Here is a 12,383-nt window from a genome sequence, read left to right on the forward strand (position 1 = left end):
ATACATCAAAAATTAGATGTGATTTAGTTTTTGCTTAAAATTAACACTGTTTAAATATAAGTATGAGAATTAGAAAAAGCTTTAAAAGAATAAATTTACACCATAAAATTAAATAAATTTAAAGATCAAAATTATTTGTCAAATATATTTGTCAAAATTTTTGTATGGGTCATTCATATATTTGACAAATCATTTATCAAATGTTAGTGGCTGAGATAATTAAGTACGTGAAATTGTTAGTGGTTGTAAAATATATTTGTCATTTATTATTATTATTATTTGTGGCTTAAATTACGGTCCAAACTCATTTTTTTACAACAACAATGCCATCAAAAATAATATTTGTGGCCAGGAAGATGGTTATATGTTTTTTCAAACTGGACTTTACCTGTTTTTGTCCTCTACAGAAAGTAATTGTGGCTATGTATGGCTCAAGAGAAAGGGAGTAAAATTTTGAATGGCTTGGGTAATTAAATATGCGAAAATATTCGACCACGAATGTGTATATGATGTAATTTGTATGATGCCACATGTATGAGATCTTCAAGAACATGAATGTTTATGTGCACACACATAGACACATGCACATATATATAAATATAAATACATATATATATATATATATATATATACCACCGTTTGGATTTTACTTTTTCGTCTTTGAATTGTTTAAATGTTCGAGATTTTAATTATATTTATTAGTCATTGGATCTCAACAAAATTTACTTTTTCTAAATAAGATTATTTTTCCTAAATAAGACTTTAGTATATCAAAAACTACGTATTTAACCATTTTTTAAATTTAAAATTTTAACCTTTAATATGATTTAATACTAATAAAAGAGATATGACGTTAAAGCCACCAATTCATTTTGATATTGAAATTTATCTAATCCAAATGTACAAACTTGTTCTCTTTAAAAACTTGTCAATTATTATACTTATATCCAAACAAAATTCTCTTTTAGGTATTATTAAAACAAAAAAGGAGGAAAAATAAATGGTTTCTATGTGCAATTTCCATAAAGTATAAATGGCCATCTATATATATATATATATTCATGTGTTTGCAACATTTGAACCTCTATCACTTGATTTTAGAAAATTAAAATTGCACAAAGGTTAAGGTGAGAGAAATGTGTTTAAAATTTGAAAATTATTCTGTTTATGGAATAATAATTAAATATGGATAGAGAGATGTGATTGGAGATTTATTGTACATAGAAAATTAAACATTATTTAGTGTTTAGTTAGAATAAAGGGTATTTGGATATAAGTATGAGAATTTTGAAAAGTTTTTTAAACAAGAAACTTAAAAAATTAAATTAAATAAATTTAAATATCAACATCATTTATTTAATACACTTGTCAAAATCCTTTGTATGGGTCATTACCATATTTGACAATTCGTTTATCAAATATTAATGGTTGATGTTAGGACCCGTCCAGAATTCCTTCCCCGGAACCCTAGACAGCCCTGATCCCAGGAAAACCCTACCGAACCCTCCAACGGAAAATCCGGCAGAGCCTCCCCTAAGGGATTTACTTACCACAAATTACCTGCACTGAAAACACACTTCTAACAACATCCCCTTATTCCTCCCACAAACTACAAATTGTTTCCACAATTTGTAGCACTTCAAAAATAAAACAACAGCAGCAACCCAGTGCATAAAGAACAACCACACGTCCAATACAGTATACAGAGCATTATACAACAAATGTGGAATTTATAAAAATAATAGATAAGAATGTAATACAAGATAGAGAGGAAAAAGGGAAGAAAAACTGCTTGAACCTTCGGCAACGAACTGAGACGTTGGGCTCGCCCCGGACAATCAACGTCTCCAACCTGGACCTAGGGGAACGGAATTTAAGAGTGTGAGATGCTAATCATCTCAGTGAGTGACCCTATCTACTATACAATATAATACCACAGTAATACAGTAGATAGATAATAATTAATTGGAAAATAATAATTTCTCTCAAAACCCTTACAATTCTCTCAGTTGGAAAAGTTCCCCTTTTAAAACATTTTCACAAAACCCTTGTACGTACTTCCCAAAAACCAAGGAACCAAACAAATTAATAAACAACAAATAAACAAATAAATACATAAATACCCCAAATATAAATAACTGCAATAACTTATAATAAATAATTTTTTTTTTTGAACACCTTTGGGGTTTTAAACTTTAATTGCAATTTACACCGACAATTACACCTGACGCACCACACCATATACCGGTGATGCCCTCCGATACCCAGCGTCCCGAGCACCGACTGGCGGGAGGTTAAAGAGAGAAACCTGCAGCGGTCACTTCGGCGTCCCGACAGTACCAACTGCTAAAAACCATCACCCGGCCAAGGAGGGGGGCGGCTGTGCGCAACAATAACCTTGCCTGCCCACGGTCCAATGGCAACTCACGGGTGAAGTAATAACCGCACGCTAAACCATATAATAACCGCGTGCTAAACCACGTGTCCATACACCATACACCAGAACACCAATACTGTATGAGTGCGTCTAAAAATAAACATAAACAACCAACCGTACCGTTTTTTCCAAAAACCACCGTGGGAAGTATACCATATTTTCACAAAACACCATCCCACATATTTTTATTTAAACAACCCGGTACGAAACAGCGATAACCAACAAACCACAATTTTCCTCGAAATACGAGATGCAACCATAAAAATACCGCGGGCATAATTTATAAAATATAACCAAATATTTTCGTAAACTATTTAACCCAATTATGCCCGGAAAATAAATTTTAAAAACCACGTACAAATACTACCAAAATACACCTTGCTCATGCATAATAAATTAAACCATAATAAAATACTAATCGGGAATTTCTAATGATCCCAAAATTTTCATTTATTACCAATGAGTAAATATATATATAAAATAATATTTTTTCCGATTATATTTAAAATACACCACATGAGTACAATTTTACAGATATCAAATTAATACCACATAAATACAATTAATTACCCCAAAAATATTTTTAAAGGTAGGTCACTCACCTGGAGCACGCAATTAACCCACGATCCACTACGGGATCAATTCTACGACTCACCGGTGCTCCTAGAACAAAATTCACAGACAGTCAAATAAATTAATATTTTAATCGGGTAAATAATACCCGGTACCCGGGGGGTCAAACACAAACTTTAACCAAAATGGTCGAATGATATACCGAATCGAAGCTCGTGGAACGAGGATCACCAATCCGGTCTCCGTTGACCCCAATTCCGCCGGAGGTGGCCGGAATTTGGTCGGAAAGTTTCGGCCGGTGTTCACTTCCGCATATCTCGCAAACCGCTTTGAATTTCTAGGATTGGAGGCCAGTTTTGGATTCAGAGGACCCAAAATAGGGGGATAGGAGGCTCAATTGGGAGTGGGCTGGCCGGAAAACACAAGAAAAGAGGAGAGAGAAACTTGGCCGGCCGGCGGCTTCTCCGGCCCGATCGGCGCGCGTCCGGCGGCGGCTGGCCGTGAAACTTGGCGGCCGAGCTCGCCTCCTCCTTCCGCACGTCACTGGCCGGCGCGTGTACTGTGTAGGTGGCCGGAATTCAAAAACACGGGAGAGAGAGAGGGACGGCCGGAGGGAAGAAAAATAACTGTTGCGTGCTTGGTGTTTCGGGGAAGAAGAAAGGAAAAAAGAAAAAAAGAAAAAGAAAAAGAAAAAGAAAAAGAAAGAAGTGGTGGTGTTTTCCCACGTGGGGAAAAGAAAAGAAAAAGAAAAAGAAAAAGAAAAAGAAAAAGGAAAAGAAAAAGAAATAATTAAATAATATTAATAATAATATTATTATTCAAAAATAATAAAATAATTTGATTTTTCACATGGTTGACATGTGGCATTTCACCATGGTGACACATGGCCACCTTCATTGAGTCACACGTGGCACCTCGTTATGCGTGTAAAAATAATATTAAAATAATACGGTATTTGAAAAACTTTACAGGTCCATAACTTTCAAACCACATGTCCAAATCGGACGTGCCGCTAGTCTACGGACTCGTATCGACGAGCACTTCACAACCATGCATGAGTCAACGCTCAACCTTGCATGAATAAAAAGTCAACTCCGGCACCCCTTGGACAGTTTGGACCTCAACTTGTTTTACTCAAAACTTTCAAACCGTAGCTCCGTTTTCAACGTGCTACCAGTCTACGAACTCGTGCCAACGTGTACTTCGTAACGGTACCTCAGTCAACCCAGAATTCCAACCGGATCAAAAAGTCAACTTTTGACCCCTTCGGTCAACGGTCAACCTCGGTCAACGTGCAAAAATTCCGACATGGTTCGGGACGGGGTGTTACAACCTTCCCCCCTTACAAAAATTTCATCCTCGAAATTTCTTACGTTGCTGAAGTCGGTCTTGGAAAAACCATAACATAAAACAAATATGCACGCTTGTAATGGAGGTACGTACGATACCTTCTACATATTACGTAATCCATGATTCCAACTGTCGCCGACACTCTGCTACCAATACAAACCAGGGTGGTTGCCTATATTGGCAGTCCGATCCCTTGGACTCGTAGGCAACATGATTATGGGGCTAGCTCTACATGGACCACAATGGTTCGCCGCCTCCGTATGGTGCAGTATAATATTAAACGATATACATACAAAGACATATACAAACATAAATGAAAAATACTCGAATAAAACACCTTTAATTTCAAATACCACTTTGAAAAGTATTTAATTTTGATAATCGATCGGAAAAATATTTTGACACCCCCGAAGATTAGAGTTATTCAAACTCGAACAACGAATTTGCTTCAAGACAACAGAAGGAACGCTTTAAGACGGTAAAACGAGAGAATAGACACAGATGGGATGCACAACAATGCACAGTCCCTTAGGAATACTAGAACCTAGAGCTCTGATACCAACTGTCAGGACCCGTCCAGAATTCCTTCCCCGGAACCCTAGACAGCCCTGATCCCAGGGAAACCCTACCGAACCCTCCAACGGAGAATCCGGCAGAGCCTCCCCTAAGGGATTTACTTACCACAAATTACCTGCACTGAAAACACACTTCTAACAACATCCCCTTATTCCTCCCACAAACTACAAATTGTTTCCACAATTTGCAGCACTTCAAAAATAAAACAACAGCAGCAACCCAGTGCATAAAGAACAACCACACGTCCAATACAGTATACAGAGCATTATACAACAAATGTGGAATTTATAAAAATAATAGATAAGAATGTAATACAAGATAGAGAGGAAAAAGGGAAGAAAAACTGCTTGAACCTTCGGCAACGAACTGAGACGTTGGGCTCGCCCCGGACAATCAACGTCTCCAACCTGGACCTAGGGGAACGGAATTTAAGAGTGTGAGATGCTAATCATCTCAGTGAGTGACCCTATCTACTATACAATATAATACCACAGTAATACAGTAGATAGATAATAATTAATTGGAAAATAATAATTTCTCTCAAAACCCTTACAATTCTCTCAGTTGGAAAAGTTCCCCTTTTAAAACATTTTCACAAAACCCTTGTACGTACTTCCCAAAAACCAAGGAACCAAACAAATTAATAAACAACAAATAAACAAATAAATACATAAATACCCCAAATATAAATAACTGCAATAACTTATAATAAATAATTTTTTTTTTGAACACCTTTGGGGTTTTAAACTTTAATTGCAATTTACACCGACAATTACACCTGACGCACCACACCATATACCGGTGATGCCCTCCGATACCCAGCGTCCCGAGCACCGACTGGCGGGAGGTTAAAGAGAGAAACCTGCAGCGGTCACTTCGGCGTCCCGACAGTACCAACTGCTAAAAACCATCACCCGGCCAAGGAGGGGGGCGGCTGTGCGCAACAATAACCTTGCCTGCCCACGGTCCAATGGCAACTCACGGGTGAAGTAATAACCGCACGCTAAACCATATAATAACCGCGTGCTAAACCACGTGTCCATACACCATACACCAGAACACCAATACTGTATGAGTGCGTCTAAAAATAAACATAAACAACCAACCGTACCGTTTTTTCCAAAAACCACCGTGGGAAGTATACCATATTTTCACAAAACACCATCCCACATATTTTTATTTAAACAACCCGGTACGAAACAGCGATAACCAACAAACCACAATTTTCCTCGAAATACGAGATGCAACCATAAAAATACCGCGGGCATAATTTATAAAATATAACCAAATATTTTCGTAAACTATTTAACCCAATTATGCCCGGAAAATAAATTTTAAAAACCACGTACAAATACTACCAAAATACACCTTGCTCATGCATAATAAATTAAACCATAATAAAATACTAATCGGGAATTTCTAATGATCCCAAAATTTTCATTTATTACCAATGAGTAAATATATATATAAAATAATATTTTTTCCGATTATATTTAAAATACACCACATGAGTACAATTTTACAGATATCAAATTAATACCACATAAATACAATTAATTACCCCAAAAATATTTTTAAAGGTAGGTCACTCACCTGGAGCACGCAATTAACCCACGATCCACTACGGGATCAATTCTACGACTCACCGGTGCTCCTAGAACAAAATTCACAGACAGTCAAATAAATTAATATTTTAATCGGGTAAATAATACCCGGTACCCGGGGGGTCAAACACAAACTTTAACCAAAATGGTCGAATGATATACCGAATCGAAGCTCGTGGAACGAGGATCACCAATCCGGTCTCCGTTGACCCCAATTCCGCCGGAGGTGGCCGGAATTTGGTCGGAAAGTTTCGGCCGGTGTTCACTTCCGCATATCTCGCAAACCGCTTTGAATTTCTAGGATTGGAGGCCAGTTTTGGATTCAGAGGACCCAAAATAGGGGGATAGGAGGCTCAATTGGGAGTGGGCTGGCCGGAAAACACAAGAAAAGAGGAGAGAGAAACTTGGCCGGCCGGCGGCTTCTCCGGCCCGATCGGCGCGCGTCCGGCGGCGGCTGGCCGTGAAACTTGGCGGCCGAGCTCGCCTCCTCCTTCCGCACGTCACTGGCCGGCGCGTGTACTGTGTAGGTGGCCGGAATTCAAAAACACGGGAGAGAGAGAGGGACGGCCGGAGGGAAGAAAAATAACTGTTGCGTGCTTGGTGTTTCGGGGAAGAAGAAAGGAAAAAAGAAAAAAAGAAAAAGAAAAAGAAAAAGAAAAAGAAAGAAGTGGTGGTGTTTTCCCACGTGGGGAAAAGAAAAGAAAAAGAAAAAGAAAAAGAAAAAGAAAAAGGAAAAGAAAAAGAAATAATTAAATAATATTAATAATAATATTATTATTCAAAAATAATAAAATAATTTGATTTTTCACATGGTTGACATGTGGCATTTCACCATGGTGACACATGGCCACCTTCATTGAGTCACACGTGGCACCTCGTTATGCGTGTAAAAATAATATTAAAATAATACGGTATTTGAAAAACTTTACAGGTCCATAACTTTCAAACCACATGTCCAAATCGGACGTGCCGCTAGTCTACGGACTCGTATCGACGAGCACTTCACAACCATGCATGAGTCAACGCTCAACCTTGCATGAATAAAAAGTCAACTCCGGCACCCCTTGGACAGTTTGGACCTCAACTTGTTTTACTCAAAACTTTCAAACCGTAGCTCCGTTTTCAACGTGCTACCAGTCTACGAACTCGTGCCAACGTGTACTTCGTAACGGTACCTCAGTCAACCCAGAATTCCAACCGGATCAAAAAGTCAACTTTTGACCCCTTCGGTCAACGGTCAACCTCGGTCAACGTGCAAAAATTCCGACATGGTTCGGGACGGGGTGTTACAACCTTCCCCCCTTACAAAAATTTCATCCTCGAAATTTCTTACGTTGCTGAAGTCGGTCTTGGAAAAACCATAACATAAAACAAATATGCACGCTTGTAATGGAGGTACGTACGATACCTTCTACATATTACGTAATCCATGATTCCAACTGTCGCCGACACTCTGCTACCAATACAAACCAGGGTGGTTGCCTATATTGGCAGTCCGATCCCCTGGACTCGTAGGCAACATGATTATGGGGCTAGCTCTACATGGACCACAATGGTTCGCCGCCTCCGTATGGTGCAGTATAATATTAAACGATATACATACAAAGACATATACAAACATAAATGAAAAATACTCGAATAAAACACCTTTAATTTCAAATACCACTTTGAAAAGTATTTAATTTTGATAATCGATCGGAAAAATATTTTGACACCCCCGAAGATTAGAGTTATTCAAACTCGAACAACGAATTTGCTTCAAGACAACAGAAGGAACGCTTTAAGACGGTAAAACGAGAGAATAGACACAGATGGGATGCACAACAATGCACAGTCCCTTAGGAATACTAGAACCTAGAGCTCTGATACCAACTGTCAGGACCCGTCCAGAATTCCTTCCCCGGAACCCTAGACAGCCCTGATCCCAGGGAAACCCTACCGAACCCTCCAACGGAGAATCCGGCAGAGCCTCCCCTAAGGGATTTACTTACCACAAATTACCTGCACTGAAAACACACTTCTAACAACATCCCCTTATTCCTCCCACAAACTACAAATTGTTTCCACAATTTGCAGCACTTCAAAAATAAAACAACAGCAGCAACCCAGTGCATAAAGAACAACCACACGTCCAATACAGTATACAGAGCATTATACAACAAATGTGGAATTTATAAAAATAATAGATAAGAATGTAATACAAGATAGAGAGGAAAAAGGGAAGAAAAACTGCTTGAACCTTCGGCAACGAACTGAGACGTTGGGCTCGCCCCGGACAATCAACGTCTCCAACCTGGACCTAGGGGAACGGAATTTAAGAGTGTGAGATGCTAATCATCTCAGTGAGTGACCCTATCTACTATACAATATAATACCACAGTAATACAGTAGATAGATAATAATTAATTGGAAAATAATAATTTCTCTCAAAACCCTTACAATTCTCTCAGTTGGAAAAGTTCCCCTTTTAAAACATTTTCACAAAACCCTTGTACGTACTTCCCAAAAACCAAGGAACCAAACAAATTAATAAACAACAAATAAACAAATAAATACATAAATACCCCAAATATAAATAACTGCAATAACTTATAATAAATAATTTTTTTTTTGAACACCTTTGGGGTTTTAAACTTTAATTGCAATTTACACCGACAATTACACCTGACGCACCACACCATATACCGGTGATGCCCTCCGATACCCAGCGTCCCGAGCACCGACTGGCGGGAGGTTAAAGAGAGAAACCTGCAGCGGTCACTTCGGCGTCCCGACAGTACCAACTGCTAAAAACCATCACCCGGCCAAGGAGGGGGGCGGCTGTGCGCAACAATAACCTTGCCTGCCCACGGTCCAATGGCAACTCACGGGTGAAGTAATAACCGCACGCTAAACCATATAATAACCGCGTGCTAAACCACGTGTCCATACACCATACACCAGAACACCAATACTGTATGAGTGCGTCTAAAAATAAACATAAACAACCAACCGTACCGTTTTTTCCAAAAACCACCGTGGGAAGTATACCATATTTTCACAAAACACCATCCCACATATTTTTATTTAAACAACCCGGTACGAAACAGCGATAACCAACAAACCACAATTTTCCTCGAAATACGAGATGCAACCATAAAAATACCGCGGGCATAATTTATAAAATATAACCAAATATTTTCGTAAACTATTTAACCCAATTATGCCCGGAAAATAAATTTTAAAAACCACGTACAAATACTACCAAAATACACCTTGCTCATGCATAATAAATTAAACCATAATAAAATACTAATCGGGAATTTCTAATGATCCCAAAATTTTCATTTATTACCAATGAGTAAATATATATATAAAATAATATTTTTTCCGATTATATTTAAAATACACCACATGAGTACAATTTTACAGATATCAAATTAATACCACATAAATACAATTAATTACCCCAAAAATATTTTTAAAGGTAGGTCACTCACCTGGAGCACGCAATTAACCCACGATCCACTACGGGATCAATTCTACGACTCACCGGTGCTCCTAGAACAAAATTCACAGACAGTCAAATAAATTAATATTTTAATCGGGTAAATAATACCCGGTACCCGGGGGGTCAAACACAAACTTTAACCAAAATGGTCGAATGATATACCGAATCGAAGCTCGTGGAACGAGGATCACCAATCCGGTCTCCGTTGACCCCAATTCCGCCGGAGGTGGCCGGAATTTGGTCGGAAAGTTTCGGCCGGTGTTCACTTCCGCATATCTCGCAAACCGCTTTGAATTTCTAGGATTGGAGGCCAGTTTTGGATTCAGAGGACCCAAAATAGGGGGATAGGAGGCTCAATTGGGAGTGGGCTGGCCGGAAAACACAAGAAAAGAGGAGAGAGAAACTTGGCCGGCCGGCGGCTTCTCCGGCCCGATCGGCGCGCGTCCGGCGGCGGCTGGCCGTGAAACTTGGCGGCCGAGCTCGCCTCCTCCTTCCGCACGTCACTGGCCGGCGCGTGTACTGTGTAGGTGGCCGGAATTCAAAAACACGGGAGAGAGAGAGGGACGGCCGGAGGGAAGAAAAATAACTGTTGCGTGCTTGGTGTTTCGGGGAAGAAGAAAGGAAAAAAGAAAAAAAGAAAAAGAAAAAGAAAAAGAAAAAGAAAGAAGTGGTGGTGTTTTCCCACGTGGGGAAAAGAAAAGAAAAAGAAAAAGAAAAAGAAAAAGAAAAAGGAAAAGAAAAAGAAATAATTAAATAATATTAATAATAATATTATTATTCAAAAATAATAAAATAATTTGATTTTTCACATGGTTGACATGTGGCATTTCACCATGGTGACACATGGCCACCTTCATTGAGTCACACGTGGCACCTCGTTATGCGTGTAAAAATAATATTAAAATAATACGGTATTTGAAAAACTTTACAGGTCCATAACTTTCAAACCACATGTCCAAATCGGACGTGCCGCTAGTCTACGGACTCGTATCGACGAGCACTTCACAACCATGCATGAGTCAACGCTCAACCTTGCATGAATAAAAAGTCAACTCCGGCACCCCTTGGACAGTTTGGACCTCAACTTGTTTTACTCAAAACTTTCAAACCGTAGCTCCGTTTTCAACGTGCTACCAGTCTACGAACTCGTGCCAACGTGTACTTCGTAACGGTACCTCAGTCAACCCAGAATTCCAACCGGATCAAAAAGTCAACTTTTGACCCCTTCGGTCAACGGTCAACCTCGGTCAACGTGCAAAAATTCCGACATGGTTCGGGACGGGGTGTTACAACCTTCCCCCCTTACAAAAATTTCATCCTCGAAATTTCTTACGTCGCTGAAGTCGGTCTTGGAAAAACCATAACATAAAACAAATATGCACGCTTGTAATGGAGGTACGTACGATACCTTCTACATATTACGTAATCCATGATTCCAACTGTCGCCGACACTCTGCTACCAATACAAACCAGGGTGGTTGCCTATATTGGCCGTCCGATCCCCTGGACTCGTAGGCAACATGATTATGGGGCTAGCTCTACATGGACCACAATGGTTCGCCGCCTCCGTATGGTGCAGTATAATATTAAACGATATACATACAAAGACATATACAAACATAAATGAAAAATACTCGAATAAAACACCTTTAATTTCAAATACCACTTTGAAAAGTATTTAATTTTGATAATCGATCGGAAAAATATTTTGACACCCCCGAAGATTAGAGTTATTCAAACTCGAACAACGAATTTGCTTCAAGACAACAGAAGGAACGCTTTAAGACGGTAAAACGAGAGAATAGACACAGATGGGATGCACAACAATGCACAGTCCCTTAGGAATACTAGAACCTAGAGCTCTGATACCAACTGTCAGGACCCGTCCAGAATTCCTTCCCCGGAACCCTAGACAGCCTTGATCCCAGGGAAACCCTACCGAACCCTCCAACGGAAAATCCGGCAGAGCCTCCCCTAAGGGATTTACTTACCACAAATTACCTGCACTGAAAACACACTTCTAACAACATCCCCTTATTCCTCCCACAAACTACAAATTGTTTCCACAATTTGCAGCACTTCAAAAATAAAACAACAGCAGCAACCCAGTGCATAAAGAACAACCACACGTCCAATACAGTATACAGAGCATTATACAACAAATGTGGAATTTATAAAAATAATAGATAAGAATGTAATACAAGATAGAGAGGAAAAAGGGAAGAAAAACTGCTTGAACCTTCGGCAACGAACTGAGACGTTGGGCTCGCCCCGGACAATCAACGTCTCCAACCTGGACCTAAGGGAACGGAATTTAAGAGTGTGAGATGCTAATCATCTCAGTGAGTGACCC

The 12,383-nt window shown here is 39.3% G+C and overlaps 3 long non-coding RNA genes across 3 annotated transcripts; all 3 read right to left on the bottom strand.

Annotated features, from left to right (window-relative positions):
• Nucleotides 1–1,663: 1,663 nt before the first annotated feature.
• LOC132803906 (uncharacterized) lies at nt 1,664–3,869 on the bottom strand. The gene is made up of 3 exons (XR_009639152.1): nt 3,213–3,869; nt 3,040–3,100; nt 1,664–1,858 (listed from the first exon to the last, which is right to left on the bottom strand). It is a non-coding gene; the product is annotated as an uncharacterized LOC132803906 (long non-coding RNA).
• Nucleotides 3,870–5,154: 1,285 nt separating this feature from the next.
• LOC132803904 (uncharacterized) lies at nt 5,155–7,359 on the bottom strand. The gene is made up of 3 exons (XR_009639150.1): nt 6,703–7,359; nt 6,530–6,590; nt 5,155–5,349 (listed from the first exon to the last, which is right to left on the bottom strand). It is a non-coding gene; the product is annotated as an uncharacterized LOC132803904 (long non-coding RNA).
• Nucleotides 7,360–8,644: 1,285 nt separating this feature from the next.
• LOC132803905 (uncharacterized) lies at nt 8,645–10,849 on the bottom strand. Its single transcript, XR_009639151.1, has 3 exons — nt 10,193–10,849; nt 10,020–10,080; nt 8,645–8,839 (listed from the first exon to the last, which is right to left on the bottom strand). It is a non-coding gene; the product is annotated as an uncharacterized LOC132803905 (long non-coding RNA).
• Nucleotides 10,850–12,383: the final 1,534 nt, after the last annotated feature.

The sequence above is a fragment of the Ziziphus jujuba genome, chromosome 5 (assembly GCF_031755915.1).
Source record: "Ziziphus jujuba cultivar Dongzao chromosome 5, ASM3175591v1".
In the NCBI taxonomy this organism is placed as follows: Eukaryota; Viridiplantae; Streptophyta; class Magnoliopsida; order Rosales; family Rhamnaceae; genus Ziziphus; species Ziziphus jujuba.